We start from the raw sequence: 20004 nt of genomic DNA, 5'->3' as shown, positions 1-20004 counted from the left end.
CTTACTATTCTTGTCTGGAGGAGTCCATGGACAGTGGAGCCTGGTGGGCTACAGTCGATGAGGTCGCAAAGATCAGACACAACTGAGCAACTAACACACACACACATACACACACACACACACACACGTGCTTTAGGAATCAAACTAGTCTTTTAAAAACGCAAGAAGTCTTTGGATCCTTATTTATATGAAGACCAACTGATTTTCTTGCTTGTATATTTTTTAATAAAAGTTGACTTCTCTGGTGACTCAGACTGTAAGGAATTTGCCTGCAACCTGGGAGACACAGATTCAATCCCTGGGTCAGGAAGATCCCATGGAGAAGGAAATGGCTACCAATTTACATCACTTTTACTACAATCATGAACTTTTCTAACTAAAACAGTTTTATTTATCCTCATGTAGGAAAGTGTGTATCTCTTATCTACCCATTGATTTTAACCTTTCTTCTTTTTTTCATGTTTTATATATATTGCTTTTATGTCTGAACATGACGTTTGTGACCAATCTGCCAAATATATATTGAGTTAATTTCCTCTTTGCAGCTCCTGTATCACTCCTGGCTTCTCTACTTTTACATCAGGTAGGTTCCAACAGGAACCAATAACCAAGATTATGAAGCAGTAATTGATTGATTAGGAACCGTGCATTCTAGAAATATCTAACAGCACATTTCTGAACAGGGTGACAATATACAGCCTTGACGTACTCCTTTCCCAATTTTGAACCAATCTGTTTAGCCTTGGCATAAAAGCTTTGAAGCATTTATTTAACATTTCACTTATTATATAATAATTAATAAGTGATCTTCAATACAAATTAAATTCACTAATATTGCTATATACTAAGGGTATGAAAATGATGCCATAGCAGTGTTCCATGAAAGCAGTTACTGGAAGAACTTGCATACTGCACGTCATTGCTGACCAGCTAATGTTGGTTATAATAGAACTTGGACTCAAATGTCATACTTATTCAACGCTAAACCATCAGCAGTTCTCCATTCACTGCTCATAATAATACTAATAAACTAGCAATCTCAGGAGAATACAAGGAGGCTATTGACACTGTTCTGTTGCTGGGAAATTAGTGTCACCATTAACAAAATAAGGGCACGTGAAATGATTGGTTGACCTGGGGCAAGGATTTGATGAGTTTATGTTTAGGTGACTGTGGTCCTTACCGTACCTGGAAATGTTTCTTTACAGACACTTTCCCAATAAACATATATGTAACCCAGACAAAATCAGCCTCAGCCCAACATCACATTCAAAAGAAATCATATTCTAAGACCAATATCCTTGAAAAATCATCTATTTACTGTAGATCTTCCTGAAGTGGTGAATCAGGGGGTGACATAGTCATTCACACATCCAAAATTTCCAAAATTATTCTTCAGACATCTCTCACTCTCCCCCACGTTTCACACTTAAGTGTGAAATTTAACAGCAGCTGTTAAATTTTCTTCCCCTACTTCTGGTTTCTTTGCTTTAAAAATGCTTATGTTTTCTTGTTCTTTCTTGACACCCCTGCCCCCACACCACTCACAAAGGGCTCCTGCTCTGACAAGTGACACCTTATCTCACTAGTGTCTGGGAACTGTCTAATTTTCTTACTTAGATGAATTTTCTCATGGGCACATCTGTGCTGGAAATTTTTGCACCGAAAAAAGACAATGTTACTTGTGATCATTGGGACTATTCTGTCAATTCTGTGCCCTTTTCTTTTCCATTTCCTATAACCTGGGCACTAAGCTACTGAAATCCTAGGGAATGACTGACCTGAGTCAACATTTCTTTGAGTGGTCCTGGAGGTTGCTATTCTGTAACTGTTCTGGGAGCAAACACCTTCTCCAACTCCCAATCTCCTAGGCTTTTCTTCCTGTGCCTTTTACTGGCTTACTCTAACACTGAGACGTAACTTGTTTTGTCCTCTTTTCTGATTGCTGCACAGCTCTTCCTGTAAATCAAACTTTTCCAAGGCCTTTGAACAAGCAGAGAATACCTAAGACAAGAGAAAAGCCCAGTCACCAGGGGTCCCAATAGGTAATGTAGAAGCAAGGGAAAGCCTGTCACCCACTTCCCTTCTCTGTCCAGAAAAAAAAAAAAAAAAAACACATGATTTTTTTAAAGCAATTGGATGGCTATGACTTTTGTATTAAAAACTTATTTCCTGATTGTGACTTCACAAAATAATTTGGTAGATGTGATCAATGTAGGGGGGTAATATAAACCATGTTTCATTTTTTGATATGGATCTGGTTCTTGACTATGCATTCTCCTCCAAAAAGGCAATTATCATCTCATGGCAGTCTACACAATTTCTTTCTTCCTTGGATGACATTTTAAGAATTATAAAACATATGGTGAAATAGCTGTGCCAAACACTCCCATCTTGTATGATTGTCAGCAAATAACCTAATTTGACTCATGATCTTTCTAAAGGGTGTTCCTATTCTAAACAAATAGAATGAGGTCTTTTCATTCAGAACTTAATCACCAAGTTATTAAAGTTTGTTAAAATGTATTATTATTGAACCAAAATTAGCACATTTCTGGAATTTTAGAGGATTTCAATGAACTGGTCTACTGGAAAATCTGGCTACTTCACCAATTGGGAGAGAATTCAGTGTTTCTTTGTCAAGAGCATGGAGGAATACCTACAGATGCATCTGCAGGATATCAACAGAAAATACACTGTGGTTGTGTTTGTATCAATAATGTCTTGAGTGAGAGTTTGAAATGATGGCTCTCTTTTTGCGCTAAATAATGTACATTCATCATTTTCAAGTTAATTGTTGTGACTTGGTTAATCCGTATTGTGGGGTGTCATCTTGCATTTTTTCATCATGTTTTATCAGTTTTAATTAACTGCCCAATTAACGTGCACATGTAAGGCAAAAATTATTCATCCTCCTTATCTTGTTATAAAATAAACATCTTAGCATTATCTACCCAAAATGTCTTTGACTTGATATTTTCTTGTGCTTCACTGACGTCTTTTTCTAGGGAAAATTAGAGAATCTGGATTTTGCAATATGGAAAGTTTTGCTCCTTGTTAGTGGGCTGCCATTCAGAAAGTGTGAAATCACTGTTTTGGAAAGTGGTCGATTAATAGCATTAAGAGATAAGGCATATTACAATTTTTTTCAAGAGTTTGAGCTTGCATCAGTTCAAATTGTGCAGCACCAAACCAAAGGTGTTTAGGAGAACTCCATAGGAAAGACTTGGGGAGAGGTTTTTATACAGAAGATACTGAAGCAAAGCAAAACAATTATTGTAGCTTAAGCTGTTGCCTCATTTGGAAAAGCTTAGTTGGAGCTTGTGACTGGTTGTGTAATAGAGAGGAACAAGTCTGACTCCATATTGGATCTGTTTCTTTTACTTAAAGCTTTGTACTTTATTGTTTTTGCTACAAGTTAAGAATGTTGCCTATAGCTTGAAATATACAAGGTAGCCCATTCTCAAGGCTCTGACCTTTAAAGGTATAAGAGCTTTCCATGCATACATATATAAAAAGTTACAGAAGGGAGACTCACTTGTTTTGGAGGTTTATAGGAATATTGTGATCATATCTCCCTGGATGGTTGTAAAAACAAAGGATTCCCGCACCAGCAACCAACCACACCCCCTCTCCTTTTAGTATAAAAGAAGCTTGTATCGTAGCACAGGTGAGCTGGTTCTCTGGGACACCAGGCCATCATCTTCTCAGGAGGCTTTTTGAATATAGTCACTATTCTCTTGACTTACTGACCTGCTGCGTGGCAAACAGTACAAGCTTGCACTCGGTAACAGCTGTCTGTAGGTTTCACTAGGGATGGTGGTGGCGATAGAGTAATAAAAATAACAATGTTGTTGTTGTTTAGTCACTAAGTCATGTCCAACTCTTTTGCAACCCCATCGACTGTAGCATGCCAGGCTCCTCTGACCATGGGATTCCCCAGGCAAGAATATTGGAGTGAGTTGCCATTTCCTTTTCCAGGGGATCTTTCCTACCCAGGGATCAAACCCTCATATCCTGCACTGCAAGTGAATTCTTTACCACTGAGCCACTACGGAAACCCAAAAATAACAATAGCATATTCTAAATAAGCTTTCTCACATGCTAATAAAGTAATGCTCAAAATTCTCCAAGCCAGGTTTCAGCAATATGTGAACCGTGAACTTCCTGATGTTCAAGCTGGTTTTAGAAAAGGCAAAGGAACCAGAGATCAAATTGCCAACATCCGCTGTATCATGGAAAAAGCAAGAGAGTTCCAGAAAAACATCTATTTCTGCTTTATTGACTATGCCAAAGCCTTTGACTGTGTAGATCACAATAAACTGTGGGAAATTCTGAAAGAGATGGGAATACCAGACCACCTGACCTGCCTCTTGAGAAATCTGTATGCAGGTCAGGAAGCAACAGTTAGAACTGGACATGGAACAACAGACTGGTTCCAAATAGGAAAAGGAGTATGTCAAGGCTGTATATTGTCACCCTGCTTATCTAACTTATATGCAGAGCACATCATGAGAAATGTTGGACTAGAAGAAACACAAGCTGGAATCAAGATTTCCCAGAGAAATATCAATAACCTCAGATATGCAGGTGACACCACCCTTATGGCAGAAAGTGAAGAGGAACTAAAAAGCCTCTTGATGAAAGTGAAAGAGGAGAGTGAAAAAGTTGGCTTAAAGCTCAACATTCAGAAAACGAAGATCATAGCGTCTGGTCCCATCACTTCATGGGAAATAGATGTGGAAACAGTGGAAACAGTGTCAGACTTTATTTTTCTGGGCTCCAAAATCACTGCAGATGGTGATTGCAGCCATGAAATTAAAAGATGCTTACTCCTTGGAAGGAAAGTTATGACCAACCTTGATAGCATGTTAGAAAGCAGAGACATTACTTTGTTAACAAGGATCTGTCTAGTCAAAGCTATATTTTTTCCAGTGGTCATGTATGGATATGAGAGTTGGACTATGAAGAAGGCTGAGTGCCAAAGAATTGATGCTTTTGAACTGTGGTGTTGGAGAAGACTCTTGAGAGTCCCTTGGACTGCAAGGAGATCCAACCGGTCCATTATAAAGGAGATCAGTCCTGGGTGTTCTTTGGAAGGACTGATGCTAAAGCTGAAACTCCAATATTTTGGCCACCTCATGCAAAGAGTTGACTCATTGGAAAAGACTCTGATGCTGGGAGGGATTGGGGGCAGGAGGAGAAGGGGACGACAGAGGATGAGATGGCTGGATGGCATCACTGACTCGATGGACGTGAGTTTGAGTGAACTCCGGGAGTTGGTGATGGACAGGGAGGCCTGGAGTGCTGTGATTCAAGGGGTCACAAAGAGTTGGACACAACTGAGCGACTGAAATGAACTGAACTGAACTGAAATAAGCTTTAGAGTTACCTCCCACTGACTTTCTTAGCTCCTCTTATTTGCACAGTATAGTTTTCTAAGCAATGAGCTTTACTGTTGGAAATAGTCAAGACTGTGCCCTTCTAATTGGTAAATTGAAGGATGGGTCTTTATTTGTTCTCTCTCTCCTCCTCACTGAATAGGGAACATTGCTACAAAAAATTCCTCTTGTAAAAGTAGCAGAACATTCATTTTGAATTGCATAATTGATTTTTATTTCATCATTTCAGTCTAGCATATAATGTTAGTAATTATGTTTGGTAGAAGATTTCCCAAAGGGGGAAAAAAGTGAGTCTTAAGCACTTATAAACAAGAAAATACCTTCTAGAAACTTTAATATAAAGCAGGATCACAGGTCACTTGCTTGGAAAATTAAACAGAGTATTCCCTTTTCTTAATCCAACTGGACATTACTACAGCTTCATATTGTACTAGATGAAGCGATGGCTGAAATTGCACTTTCCTTGAAGTGTTATACACTTTCTTTTAAAGGGAAGCTGTTGAGTTTGAGAGTTTTGATTGAGTCAGCACATCTGTAATCCAAGCTGAGCTCCTGCTGAATGTGATTCTGGTCTGCCTGCTGATAATATATGGAACAGGAGTACCACAGAGCGCTTTGAAAAAGATGGATAGACAGAGATAGAGGAAACGCACGTGGTTTTGAGAACTAATGTTGGCTCCAGGTCACTTAGAGGATGTGGCTAGCTCAGAGGACAGTGCTATGTGTCTTTGGGTACATGGTAGCAAAGAGACAGTTAAAGATTTTTACAGATTCCTTATCCAATGGAGCAAATTCTTGAAATTCTCATGTAGGTATTACACAGTTTTCATGAAACCAGCAGATGTACTGAAAAGACTCTGCTGGCCAGTTCCTTCACTTCCTAGTTGAGATCTCCACATTTCTGTCTGTAACCTCTCTGAGCCTCAGCTTTCCTGTCTGTAAAATGTAGATAATGTCAGTGAAATATAAAGTTCCTGTGATCGCTATTCCTCAATGGATAAATGCACGACTGTGCACCTAGCATCAAGCCTGGCATTTGGCAATTGTACCCTTAGCTTTAAGTCAATGAGGTTACTCTACGAACCAGGCAGCAGGCCATCTTAGCACTAAGACAACTGGACATTTTTAAACTCTGGTTAGGGATCTGTCCAAAGCATCACGCTGTTTCTAACAGCCCATGTCTGAGGTCACCGTAAAGGAGGAGCTTCCTGCACATTTGCTAAAGATGCTCACCTGCTGGGAGTGAGGCGTGGGCTGCGGGAGGCTCAGCGCTGGCCCTGAGCCTGGCAGTGGTGTCTCACTGTCAGAGGACAGTCTTACAGAGCGACACTCCTCATTCTGCAATCATGTTTCCCGGATACTGTGACTTCGGCAACCCACTCCAGTATTCATGCCTGGAAAATCCCATGGACCGAGGGCCCTGGTGGGCTACAATCCATGGGGTCGCAAAGAGTCGGACACGACTGAGCAACTTCTGTGTGTGTTCTGTGTGACTTTAGGGCAGTTTATATTCAACAGACAGCTTCCTCTTCTTCAATGGTTTTGAGTTTATGAACAGTTCCACTCTAATGCTGAATGCATGGTTAAGGCCTTTTGAACGCTGTGGTATCAAGTTGTTTTAACACCATCTCATGTGAAAAGCAATACAAGAATTGACCCTCATGATTCAAGGGCTTTATCAGATGAATAAACAAATTCTTAGTATATCTGATAAATTAAAATTTTAATTCTTATTCATGTCTCTTTTGCAATTTCTTAAGTCTGTAATTAAAAAAAAAAAAAAAGCCTTAAGCCATAGAGAACATGTTTTCTGGAAACTTCAAATACATGTTAATTATAAACCTAAAGTAACTGTCTAGGCAAACGTTTGCCTATAATTTGTGCTCTGTCTAATCTTCCTTGTGAAAATGCAAATTAGTAGAAAAGTGGAAGTCCACTCTGTCTTCATTATTTAAACCACCCCCTTCCCATGCACAGTTTACTTCCCAGTGACTACAGACAGAGGCTCAGTAAACAAGTTTCTATTGTTTCGTAAATTGCATTTAAAAATGTAGAAAAAAATGTGGTTTGTAAGTAAATAGAATTTAAGATTTCACTTGCCCCATAGTGGCGCTATACGTATCCAGGAATGTCCAATAAACCTAGACATTGAAAATGTGTTTTGTATAATTGTGACAACTTAACAAAAATGTACTCACAGATAATATACTTCATGCTATGTCACCATCATGGTTTATTGTTAAACCTGTTATTTTTCTTCCTCTTTCACCTCCCAACCCATCCCAAATATGCCTTGACTTAAATGATAAATGAAGTTGAGGTAAAGAACATAAATTGTTTTAAATTTTAATGTTTTGAGGTGTGTGTGTCTGCTCTGTTCAGTTGTAACCCTACTCTGAGACCCCATGGACTATAGTTTACCAGGCTCGTCTGGTGGCTACAGAGATTTTTGAAGGATCCCTATAGAAGGAAGATCCCCAAAATGGTATTTTTCAGGCAAGTATACTGGAGTGGATTGTCATGCTCTCCTCCAGGGGATCTTCTTGACCCAGAGATTGAACCTGTGTCTCCTGCATCTCCTGCTATAGCAGGTGAATTCTTTACCACTGTGCCACCTGTTTGCTTTTTTTTGGGGGGGTGGGGTGCGGGGTAGCAAATATTTTTGTTAATAATGGAAGCAATTTCATGAGAATTAATTATTCATATGGGTAAACAGTCTGGTAATGTGATCACCAACTGAAGGAGCAAATCTCAAGTCCCATCACTGGAGGCAGTTCCTACAAAAGGATTTGTCATCCTCATATTGCCTGCTGTCATCTCCAAAGACTTCAGGGCCACCCCCACCTGCCTCCTCCAGGAGGGACAGTCTGCTGTAAGTACTAATAAGTCTTAAGTCTTATCTTTTACCTGCAGCCATGTTCCTCTGTACGTGGGATCTGTAAGTGGGCCACAGCAACTTTACGGGTTATGGCTTCTAAACTGGAAGATGATGGAAAAGGGAGTTGACATTGACCTGCCCAGTGGTTTGAGTCCCAGACCCCTAAAAGTCACATTGCATTTTTGGACGTAGTTAATGTCCCCAACGCGGACCTATGCCAGATCATGGAAAAGGAAAGAAAACGCCCAAATTGTTTTATAAATCAAGTTAAACACTGATCCAAAAACTTCACAAAAATTGCATTGAAGAAAATCTCATGATAATTACACTTGTGAATATTGATGGGAAATAATCTTAAATAAAATGTAAGCAAACAGAATCCAACAGTTCAACAAACGTGATTGTAAGCGGTGCTTGTTTTATAAAGCAAAAGTGAAAAACACTTGCCCCTTCTATTCCAGAAAACTCACTCTAATAATAAACTTAATTTAAATAAATTGTTAGATGTTTAATGATTCATTTTTAAACATAGCTAATTATCAGCAATTCAAGAAAGAATACTTAGAATCCTTTACTTAGAATGGGGGTATATCAACACACCACTTCCATAGACCCAGCTCAAGCCCTAAAATGCCTCTTTGCACAAAATTTTCCATATTTGTAAGTGGGAACTCCATCCTTCCTGTTGCTCAGGTCCAAACCTTTGGATTCTCCTTCAACTCACCCATTATCCAGTACCCAAGCCAAGTTCAAAGCCTACCAGGTGCAACACCAAGATGTGGCCCCTGCAGGTTCATCTCACTCCACCCCATGCTCTCACCTTACTCAAGACACGATAGTCCATGCCTGCACTTCACAAATAATCTTCCTAAGCAATCACACTGCATCTGTTCTTGTCCCCTAGAGTCCATTCTCAGAACAACCCCAGTGGAGTCTGTTGGCATACAAGTGTCTGTCCAAAGCCTTAAAAAGGCTTCCCTTCTCCAGTAGCATAAACACCAAGCCCTTCAGTGACTGAAGTCTGAGTCCCACCTGCCCATCTGTTACCCTCCTGACCTCCTTCCACCTCATCCGGCACGCTTCCCCTCTGGGCCTTCTGCCCCAGCCTCTGGCTTCCTTGCGGTTCCCCAGAATACCAGCCACATCCTTGTCCCCACTTCACCTTTGTCCTTTGGTCACTACTGTATTTCCAGCATCGAGAACAGTGCCCTGGGCATAAGCTTGATCAATATCTGCTGAAGGGAAGAACTAAAATATGAATAAATGTTTTTACTTTCCTAAGCATTGATCTCTAATTCTTTTCAAACTCTTCAATATAAATGCAAAACACCCCTTAATAAGGTCAAACACATTAGACAATCTATCTATATTTTTCCTCCTGGGAGGGAATGAAGATAAAAACAAATGCAAAAACTCCTGAGTTTACCAAGAAGTCCCTTTTTCTTTATCACTATTTTGACTTCAAAAGATTTTATTATTTTATAGAGAAGAAAAAATAAATGATGGCAAATATAAACAGCATTCAGAAAGATTTTCTTCCCATTTGTATAGTTCTGTAAGAGTGGATTCACAGTTTGGTCATCTTACCTCAAACAGAGACAATCTTCCATTTTGCTTTCAGTCTTCAATTGCTCTGTACATTATATTGGGAACAAACAGTTCCAGGAAATAAAAATATTATCCTCCTTTTTACATCACATAACAGTTTCTAGGGGTTTTTTTTTGCTTGCTCATTTTGCACATTACATTTAGAAAATATGTTATGTTCTTTGCAAAGTTTTTAGTTAGGTTTTCCATTAGGGCTACTGTGGCTCAGATAGTGAAGAATCTGCCTGTAATGCAGGAGACCCAGTTTTCATTCCTGGGTCAGGAAGATCCCCTAGAGGAGGGCATTGCACCCTACTCCAGTATTCTTGCTTGAAGAATTCCATGGACAGAGGACCTTGGCAAGCTACAGTCCATAGGGTCACAAAGAGTCAGACACGACTGAAGCAACCTAACATGCACACAATCCTGGAAATTTACTCACACTCTCTGGACCTCCATTTTACATCACTTTACATAGTGAAAAGATTTGAACTATGCTAGTCTAAATTTGCTTCTATGCACAGAAGTCATAGGTTCTGTATCATTCAATTTCTAAAACAACTCATAAAGTTAACACAACAAATTTTCTTTGGTATCTATTTAAACAATAACTGAGTTTGAATATTAAGGGCCACAAGGTCATGGGAAAGGCTATATTTAAAATTCAGTTCTTCTAGGAAACCAACTCTATTAGAAAACAAAAATAATCAAATTAACAATAATAACAAACATGAGAAGAGCATTTTCTTTTTCACATCTTTCACATTTAAACACTTGGATTACTTGTTCCAAGACAATTATGTTCAAATGTAGGAAATACTGCATAACAGAAAATTATGAGAAGATTACTTAGAATTACACTGGGCGACAGAGGATGAGATGTTTGGATGACATCATCAACCAATGGACATGAGTTTGAGCAAAGTCTGGGAGATAGGGAAGGACAGGGAGGCCTGGTGTGCTGCAGTCCATGGGGTCGCAAAGAGTCAGACACAACTTAGTGACTGAACAGCAACATAAACATCAAGTTTATGAATTCTCAACTACTGGATTGATAAGTTACCAGTTGGCCTAGACTGACTACAACCCAGCTACGGAAATCATACAGAAGTCAGCAGCTGGCAGCAACAGCAGGTGGAACAACCAGTACTTACCTAAGAACAGAGGTTCAAGCTTCCAGACCCCCAAATCACCACCAGAAATTACAGTTATGCATGTACCATAATGACCATGTCTGAGTAAACAAATAACACATGGCATCTTATGGAAAATCAACTTTCTCCCTTCAGATCTATACATGATGATATATATATACACACATACAGTCTGAGGCCACTGGTTCTTCATGTAAGTGTGTAGCATGGGCACATGCCAGGGAGCACAATACCAAGGCCAGTTGAGAGTCACCGATATACACTCACACAACATGAGAATGGCTCCAGCAGAAAGGTAGCACACAGAATTGATAATGTACGAGCAGGTAAGAACTGACTTTTCTCATGTATCATGCTCACCTCCCAGGCTGATACTGCATGCAGTCCAAGCAAAGCTCTGAGCTTGGAATTGCACAACTGAAATCAGTTTGTTTACAAAACTCTCTATAAATCATGCTGACTGGCTCTGGCCCAACTATAGGGCCTGTCCTATTAGAGTTCTCTGATGGCAGGAAACAAGAAGAAACTTGGTTAGCAAGAAAACATGGAATGCTTTGGAAGCACTTAGTGTACCTTAAATAAATGAGAAAGTCAAAACTGACTTCAGAAAGGAAGGGGGACAACTCTTCAACTGTTAGACTCAAGGGCCTTGAGCACTAATGTCCACACAAAAATCTGCACACTAATATTTATAGCAGTTTTATTCAAAATATCCAAAACTTAAAAGCAACCAAGATGTCCTTTAGTAGGTAATGCATAAATAAACCGTGGTCCATCTAGACAATGGATAATTACTTTGTGCTAAAAAGAAATGAGCCATCAAGCCATGAAAAAACATGGAGGAAACTTAAATGCATGTTACTAAGTGAAAGAAGCCAGTTTGAAAAGTCTACGTACTGCATGATTCCAATTCTATGCCATTCTGGAAAAGGCAAAATTATGGAGACAGCAAAAAGATTAGTGGTTGCCAAAGGTTAAAGCAGTAAAGGATGTCCAGGCAGAGCACAGAGGATTTTTAGGACAATGAAAATACTCTGTAAATACCATAGGAACTTCCCTGGCTATGCAGAGGTTAAGACTTTATTTTCCAATGCAGGGGATATGGATTTGATCCCTGGTCGGGAGCTAAGATCCCACATGTCTTGTGGCCAAAAAATCAAAACATACAACAGAAGCTATAGCACAACAAATTTAATAGAGACTTTAAAAATGGTCCACATTAAAAAAATCATTTAAAAAATGAAAGAAAATATCATTGTGGTGACTATATGTCATTATTCATTTGTCCAACCCATAGAATGTATGGGCTTCCCTTGTGGCTCAACTGGTAAAGAATCTGCCTGCAATGCGGGAGACCTAGGTTTGATTCCTGGGTTGGGAAGATCCCCTGGAGAAGGGAAAACTACCCACTCCAATATTCTGGCCTGAAGAATTCCATGACAGTCCATGGCGTCGCAAAGAGAGGGACACGAATAAACGACTTTCACTTCACTTCATTTCACTTCATAGACTCTACAACACCAAGAGTGACCTCTGATATAAGCTGTGAACTTTAGGTGACGATGACGTGTCAGTATAAGGTCATCAGTTGTAACAAATGAACCACCTGGTGGGGATGTTGATGATGGGGGAGGGTGTGCATGTTGTGATAGGGGTAGGGTAAGTGGGAAATCTCCATACCTTCCTCTTAATTTTTACTGTGAGTCTAAAACTGCTGTAGAAAAAGCTGAAGTATTTTTTTTAAATAAACATAAATGTAAATGCTAAGGAGAGAATAATTGAAAGAACAAACACAGATTCTTCTTGGGTAAACCAATTTATAAAGGAATGAAATCATTCGATTGGGACACAGAGGAACAATGTGAGCATAAATATAGATTGGGACGTGTGTGTACCTATTTGTTAAGTCCCTGCTGTGTGCACCACTGCGGCAGTTTCCAAGTTTCTACTGCACTTGAACCTGTGCTGGTAATACTGAAAGTCTACAGGCTTCACATATATGACCCCATGAAAAGCAGGGCCACAGAGCAAGGGAGAAAAAAATCCAACTGACATACATATTTATAATAAACTTCAGAGTAGGTATCACCTTTCAGTTATTCAATGGTATTTCTTTGTCTCAGTGAGAAATTCTATTTTTTAACATTGCTATCGTTTCACTGACAATAATCCTGTTGAGATCAATGTGCAAACAGCACAGGAAATTATAGATAGGAACTTTGGATTATGAGTTCACCACACGACAAAAATGAATTTGCTTTCATTTTTTGTACAGTCTATTTCTAGATATTTTTACCAATTGTTGCTGAAATGGTTATGAGAGTAGAATTGGTAATGCAGTGAAACGCAAATTTACCTAAAGTTTATGGGCATTGCTGTTAGTATCATTTACATTTCTGAGATCAAATTTGGCTCAATAATATTTTTTTAAAACCACAAAAATAGACACTTTGCATGCTTTGTAAAACTAATACTCAAAATGTTACGCCATTTTTTTTTTTTTTTTGTCCCACCACATGTAATCTGATTCTCTTACAGTGAATGAGACAGTCTGACCAGACCCATATTGGAGGAATGTAATTATTTATACGATATTAAGGAAGCCCTACTTAAAACGACAAACAGAATATGGCTACAGAAGGAGCATTCCAGTTTGTGATAGAGCCCCCTTGACAAAATTGACAAATTGAATCTTCATTAAAGCAAGACAAATTATTTAGCTAACACAAATAAGTTCAATTTAAGTAGAACTCCACAGAAACTCACACACATCACATTATACTTTTAGAATTTATCAGTGTGTTCTAATTTTAGTAAACATTGGCTCTGAATTAGAAAGGAGAACCTACCATTTGGGGAAACCTAGGAGAAGGCAATGGCACCCCACTCCAGTACTCTTGCCTGGAAAATTCCATGGACGGAGTAACCTGGTAGGCTGCAGTCCATGGGGTCGCAAAGAGTCAGACACGACTGAGTGACTTCACTTTGTCTTTTCACTTTCATGCATTGGAGGAGGAAATGGCAACCCACTCCAGTGTTCTTGCCTGGAGAATCCCAGGGACAGAGGAGCCTGGTGGGCTGCCGTCTATGGGGTCGCACAGAGTCCGACACGACTGAAGCAACTTAGCAGCAGCAGCAGCAGTTAACCTTTGGATGTTCAGGAGCAAATAACATACAATCCTGCTTTCAAAGTGTGGATAGAACAAATAAGTACACAAGCTGTCATAATTATTAAGTTAATTTCCGGAGGGACAAATAAACAAAGTTTTGCCCAGGTCTGTAACATCTAATATGGACCAAGAAGTCACTCTCTCATTACCACTCAAGCATAAGCCCCTATGAACAGGAAGCATCTCTGTGCTTCTCACCAACCTCATCCAAGTATCTTAACTTTGTATGCAGCACATAATAAATACCAGCTTAATAGACAACAATGTAGAATCAATGGTAAATAGTCATAGATTGGATGTGGGCATCAAGTGGCAGGAAGGAGGGGCTGGGAGGATTTGAGAATGACACAAGCTTCCCATCCTAGGCAAGAATTCTCCCCACACCTTCAGGGACCTCAAACCTCAAACTGGAAAATCACAAGTGCTCACTACTCACCGAGGCTTCCTAATTCATCGTTGGGCTAGAACAGATATGTTCCTTAAAGTTTTTGATCCATCGTCTCTCATTGTTATGATTCTTCTTAAACAATTCTCCTGTAGAAACAGACACAAAAATATCTGCTTTCACCCTCTCCTCCTTCCTGTGTATGTGTGCCCAGTCATGTTTGATTTTTGCAACTTTATGGACTATATGTAGCCTTGCAGTCTCCTCTATTCTTGGTATTTTCCAGGCAAAAATACCAGAGTGGGTTGCCATTCCCTCTCCCGGAGATCTTTCCAACCCAGGGATCCAACCCATGTCTCCTGCATTGACAGGTAGATTCTTTACCACTGAGCCACCAGGGAAGCCTTCTCTTCCATTAGTGTTAAATATTTTGAAAGCTAATTATCCTTTATCACCAGTTTTTTCTTCTTAAGAAAAAGAACTGACTCACTGGAAAAGACCCCAATGCTGGGAAAGATTGAAGGTGGGAGGAGAAGGGGATGACAGAGGATGAGATGGTTGGATGGCATAACCAACTTGATGGACGTGAGTTTGAGTAGGCTGCAGGATGTTGGTGATGGACAGGGAGGCTTGGCTTGCTACAAATCCATGGGGTCGCAAAGAGTCGGATACGACTGAGAGACTGAACTGAACTGAATCTAACACATCCCAGTTTTCTTTACGTATACTGTATCTTTCTAAATCTCTTTCCATTAGTTTTTTTTTTTTTAATTTGAAGGCACCACATTCTATTAGTCATCTAAGTTTAAAGCCTTGCAGTTATTTTAATTTCTGTTCTCAGCATGGACATAAATTATTCTCCAAATTATCTTAATTATGTCCCCACGTGCCTCTCATGCTCTCATCCTGTAGTACAGGGCTTGAGATTTCATGTAAATCCACTCTGTTCTCACTGGCTGTTCTCATCAAGTTTATTTTTTCTTGGCAGGTTACTATGCCCAAGCATCCTCTTTCTTGAATAGTCTTCATTAATAGCTGACATGAGTGGTGCCCACGACTATTACCAGGTACACGTGGCTGAATTATGGCCATGCAAGGAGAGATTATGACAACCGTACCACTCTGGAATCACAGGGGGATTTCCCCACTTGGTGACGTTAGCCGAACCTGAATTTGGCTATGCAAGGGTGCGTTATATTTGTGGGAGCAGAGGTTGAAAAGACTACAGGGATAACATTCCCAAATGACTTCCCATGATAAGATACAAAAATGACATCCAAAGAGAAAAACAAATGCTGTATAGTAACACATATATGGGGGATCTAGGAAAAAGGTGCTGATGAACCTATTTGTGAGGAAGGAATGGAAAGGCAGATGTAGAGAATAAACTTGCGGACACAGCAGGGGAAGGAGAGGGTGAGATGAGCTGAGAAGGCAGCATCGACATATATACACCACCATGTATAAACCAGATAGCTAGTGGGAAGCTGCTGTATAACACAGGAGCCCAGTCTGGTGCTCTGTGATGACCTAGTAGGGAGGGATGGCAGGAGCTTGGGTGGGAGTGAGGCTGAGGAGGGAGGGGATATATATATATATATATATATATAGCCATGACTGACTTGGGTGGTTATAGCCTGACTCTGATGCTGGGAGGGATTGGGGGCAGGAGGAAAAGGGGACGACAGAGGATTCAATGGCTGGATGGCATCACTGACTCGAAGGACGTGAGTCTGAGTGAACTCCGGGAGTTGGTGATGGACAGGGAGGCCTGGCGTGCTTCGATTCATGGGATTGCAAAGAGTCAGACACGACTGAGCGACTGAACTGAACTGAACTGAGCCATGCCTGATTTGGGTGGTTACATGACAGAAACCAACACAACATTGTAAAGCAATTATCCTCCAACTAAAAAATAAATTTAAATAGAGTTTAAGAAAAAGAAATTGAATTCATGTGGAAACATGGGATATATTAAAATGTAAATAAAATATTTGTGTCTGTGTGCTGTCACTCAGTCGTGTCCGACTCTGCAACCTCACAGACTAGCCCACCAGGCTCCTCTGTTCATGGAATTTTCCAGGCAAGAATACTGCCGTGGGTTGCCGTTTCCTTCTGCAGGGCATCTTCCCGACCCAGGGATCAAATCTGCGTCTCCTGGGTCTCCTGCATTGGCAGGAGAATTCTTTTCCCCTGTACCACCTGGGAAGCCCTAAATAAAGTATTTTTAAAAGTTTAAATGTAGTTTTAAAACTACAGAAGGAAAAAGGAAAAAAGATATCCTTGTTCAACACTTGAAAACTTCTTTTTTCAATATCTGAAGGATGTATAATCTGGGATGTGAGAAAAGGAACAGTGTACCCTGGGTCCCTCTGTGGGGCCAGAGGACCAGTGGGACTGGTTCACCCTTGATGTGATGCACTGCGGCCAAGTGGATAGAAGAGTGAACAAACCCGCAGAGAGAGTTTAGTGCTATCTGATAAAGTGTGGCTTTGTGGGCACTTTTCTCTCCAAACAGCAGGATTATAGAAAATAACAGGCTGCAGCATGTTTCTTTCCTAGAGGTGCCAAAAATAGTTCCTTTGTCATCAGTCTTCCTGGAGCTAAAAAGCGAGTCCCCATAGAAATGAGAAGCAACGCAAAGCCTGTCTGGATTCTCCTGGCAGGAACATAGTTTAGGGCAAACGAACCGTCTCTGCCGCTGATCTACGCTACAGGCAAGATGGGCAGAGGGTGAATTCAGAATAACCCCTTCCTTAGCAAAGACAAAAAGGCAAAAACAAAGAAAAAGAAGAACTTGAAATGAAAGGAATAAGGCAACACTGGCTCTCCCCGCTGCCCTTTCCTTCCATCCTAAACACAGAGAGTGTTTCATTCCCCTGCAGGTCTGGTTTGCTTCCCACTTGCCCACAAGTCTGAGATAGAATCAGAACAATTTAAACAATGTCCTCCAGCAGCGGATCAATGGAATTAGTGAATTTTAAATGTTAATGCATTCCATTCCTGGCAATGGAAAGTCATTCCAGTTGTTCAATTTTTTTTATCCTCCACTTAGATGAACCAAAAGATGGAAAACCTGTCTAACATAGAATGGATCTTCTGTAGAGGCTTAAAAATGAAAATAAGATATAAAAAGAAAAATTTGCTCATGAAGAAAAATCAATTTCTTCGATGGCTTTTGGTGCCAGCATTTTTTTTTTCCCAGCAAACGTACAAGATTGTTGTCTGTGAGAAGGGAGTGGCCAGATGACTCGAGCAGGAAGAAAATCTCTAGACTTTTATTCTGACTGCATTTCTTATTTCATGCATTCCTCTGCCTTTTCTTGCGTTTCCTTTAGAAAGGATTAAAGGGTCAAGGTCTTGAACATGTGTTGGCTTCTTTCTTTTCAAGAACCCAGACAGGTGGGAACTCCACCATCTGGGAGCTCCCCAGCTGCACCCCCTGTTCGCTGGAGGAAAAGGGAGAGGAAGGGGTTTCATTGTTTTACTCAAAAAAGAAACATCCCCCTCCCCCATTTATATTTTATTGTTGGGACAAATCATGTAAAAATTAACATTATTATTAACATTGCCCTTGTCCATTCCACATTGGCCGGGGCTCCCTCAATGAATAGTGGCCAGTCTCTAAGAGTAAGCATTCTGGGAGAGAGGGCGAGACAGAGAGACACAGAGAGAGACAGAGAAAGAGAGACAGAAAGAGAAAGGGAGAGAGAGATGACTGCCCTCTAGGAGCTGGTGTCAGAAATCACTCAGTACCATCCCAGCTTCATCGTTTTCATCCAAAGCCCAGATCATATTCAAGAAAAAGGGAATCAGATCCCAACTCTTGATGGAAAGACGATCAAAGAACTGGCCGACATGTTTGAATGCAGCACAGCAGAGGTGAAAAGCTACTTGAAAGTGAGAACATTTGAAAATGGAACAGCATCCCAACATATCATCACACACCTTGTGGTATTTTGTTTCACCCAAAGTTGGTTTCCTGGAATTTCTTCAGGGGTAGGATCATGACCACTTAAGATTTGGTAGAATAATTATTTTCTGCCCATTTCCAAACATTCCAATTCCAATATATCTTAGTCTAAAGAACTGACCATGGCTGCTGTTCTGGAAGCGAGAACATGAGTGGACAGATGGTGGTGGGGATTCTAAGTGACGCCGGCATCCCGCCTCCTCTCTGAGGCCTAAGAAGGACAGTCAGCCCCTCCCTGGGTCAGCTAGAAGCCAGCTCCACGGAGGATCTGGAAACTCTCGACGCGAACTTTCCAAATCTGGATGCTTTACAAGAAATGTGGTAGAGGTACTGCCTGTGTTTCAAATATAGAAATTCAAATTAGAGATACCTATCCCAACCATAAATGTTCTGCTGTGTTGTGCTCTGTCGTGTCCCACTCTTCATGACTCCATGGACAGGGGGCTCCTCTGCCCATGGAATTTTTCAGGCAAGAATACTTGAGTGGATTGCCATTAAACACTTTCAAACTATAGTTCAGACCCTAGTACACAGACTTTTTCCCAGATTTTGTAACCAAACATACACAACTTATTTCTACTCCTGGAAGTCTCTAGCTTTACATGGATATGTACATGTATCCTTGTGCTATTGTTTTAAGGAACGGGGTTTCCCCAGAGTCTGGTCTTTATTTAATTTGGAATTAGGAACACAAGTGGATGTTTAAGAATGGTAATGCTGACTCATGAGTCGTGGTTTACAGGGAGCTGTCTGTAGTTCTCACTGTACCAACTATGCCCCCAGGATTAAAAACAACAAAATCAAATTCCTTTCAAGGTACCATGTAGACATATTCCCTCACTGAAAGGCTATTTATCAAACACCATTGAATCCCAAACCAGGAGTGCAGTCTAAGAGTTGTTGTTATTGTTGTTGTTGTTTAGCCACTAAGTTGTATCTGACTCTTTTGTGACCCCACGGATTGTAGCCCGCCAGGGTCCTCTATCTGTGGGATTTTCCCAAGAGTAGTGGAATGGGTTGCCATCTTCTCCTCCAGCAGATCTTCCTGACCCAGGGATTGAGACTTCGTGTCTCCTGCACTGCAGGCGGATTCTTTAGGAGCCACCTGGGAAGTCTAGCAGTGGAAACCAGTGAATTGATCCTTATAATACTGGATCCTGATAGTTGATGGAGGAGGCATGTCTGTGAATCAAGGAAGATTTCACAAAGGGCATAATGTCTAAGCTTAAAATGTAGATCACCAGATTGGAAAGGTACAGCTTACTCAAGGACTGTCAGAGGACTGCTGCTTTATCAACAAAGTTCATGTGGTAATCTAAGTCACTTGTGATCATTTCAGCAATTCAGCAAGTTAACCATCATTTAAGGATGTAGTTCATGGCCCCTTGGACTTCCCTGATAGCTCAGTTGGTAAAGAATCTGCCTGCAATGCAGGAGACCCCAGTTCGATTCTTG

General features: G+C 40.5%; 1 long non-coding RNA gene across 1 annotated transcript in view; it reads right to left on the bottom strand.

Annotated features, from left to right (window-relative positions):
* The window catches only part of LOC139186508 (uncharacterized), a 58417-nt gene that overhangs the window by 27753 nt on the left and 10660 nt on the right, over nucleotides 1–20004 (bottom strand). Inside the window, exon 2 of the long non-coding RNA XR_011570091.1 lies at nucleotides 14628–14725. This is a non-coding gene — a long non-coding RNA (uncharacterized lncRNA). The remainder of the gene's footprint in view (nucleotides 1–14627; nucleotides 14726–20004) is intronic.

The sequence above is a fragment of the Bos indicus genome, chromosome 13, assembly GCF_029378745.1.
Source record: "Bos indicus isolate NIAB-ARS_2022 breed Sahiwal x Tharparkar chromosome 13, NIAB-ARS_B.indTharparkar_mat_pri_1.0, whole genome shotgun sequence".
Taxonomy (NCBI): Eukaryota; Metazoa; Chordata; class Mammalia; order Artiodactyla; family Bovidae; genus Bos; species Bos indicus.
The sequence above is the reverse complement of the archived record's forward strand: the minus strand, read 5'-3'. Positions and strand labels throughout refer to the sequence as shown.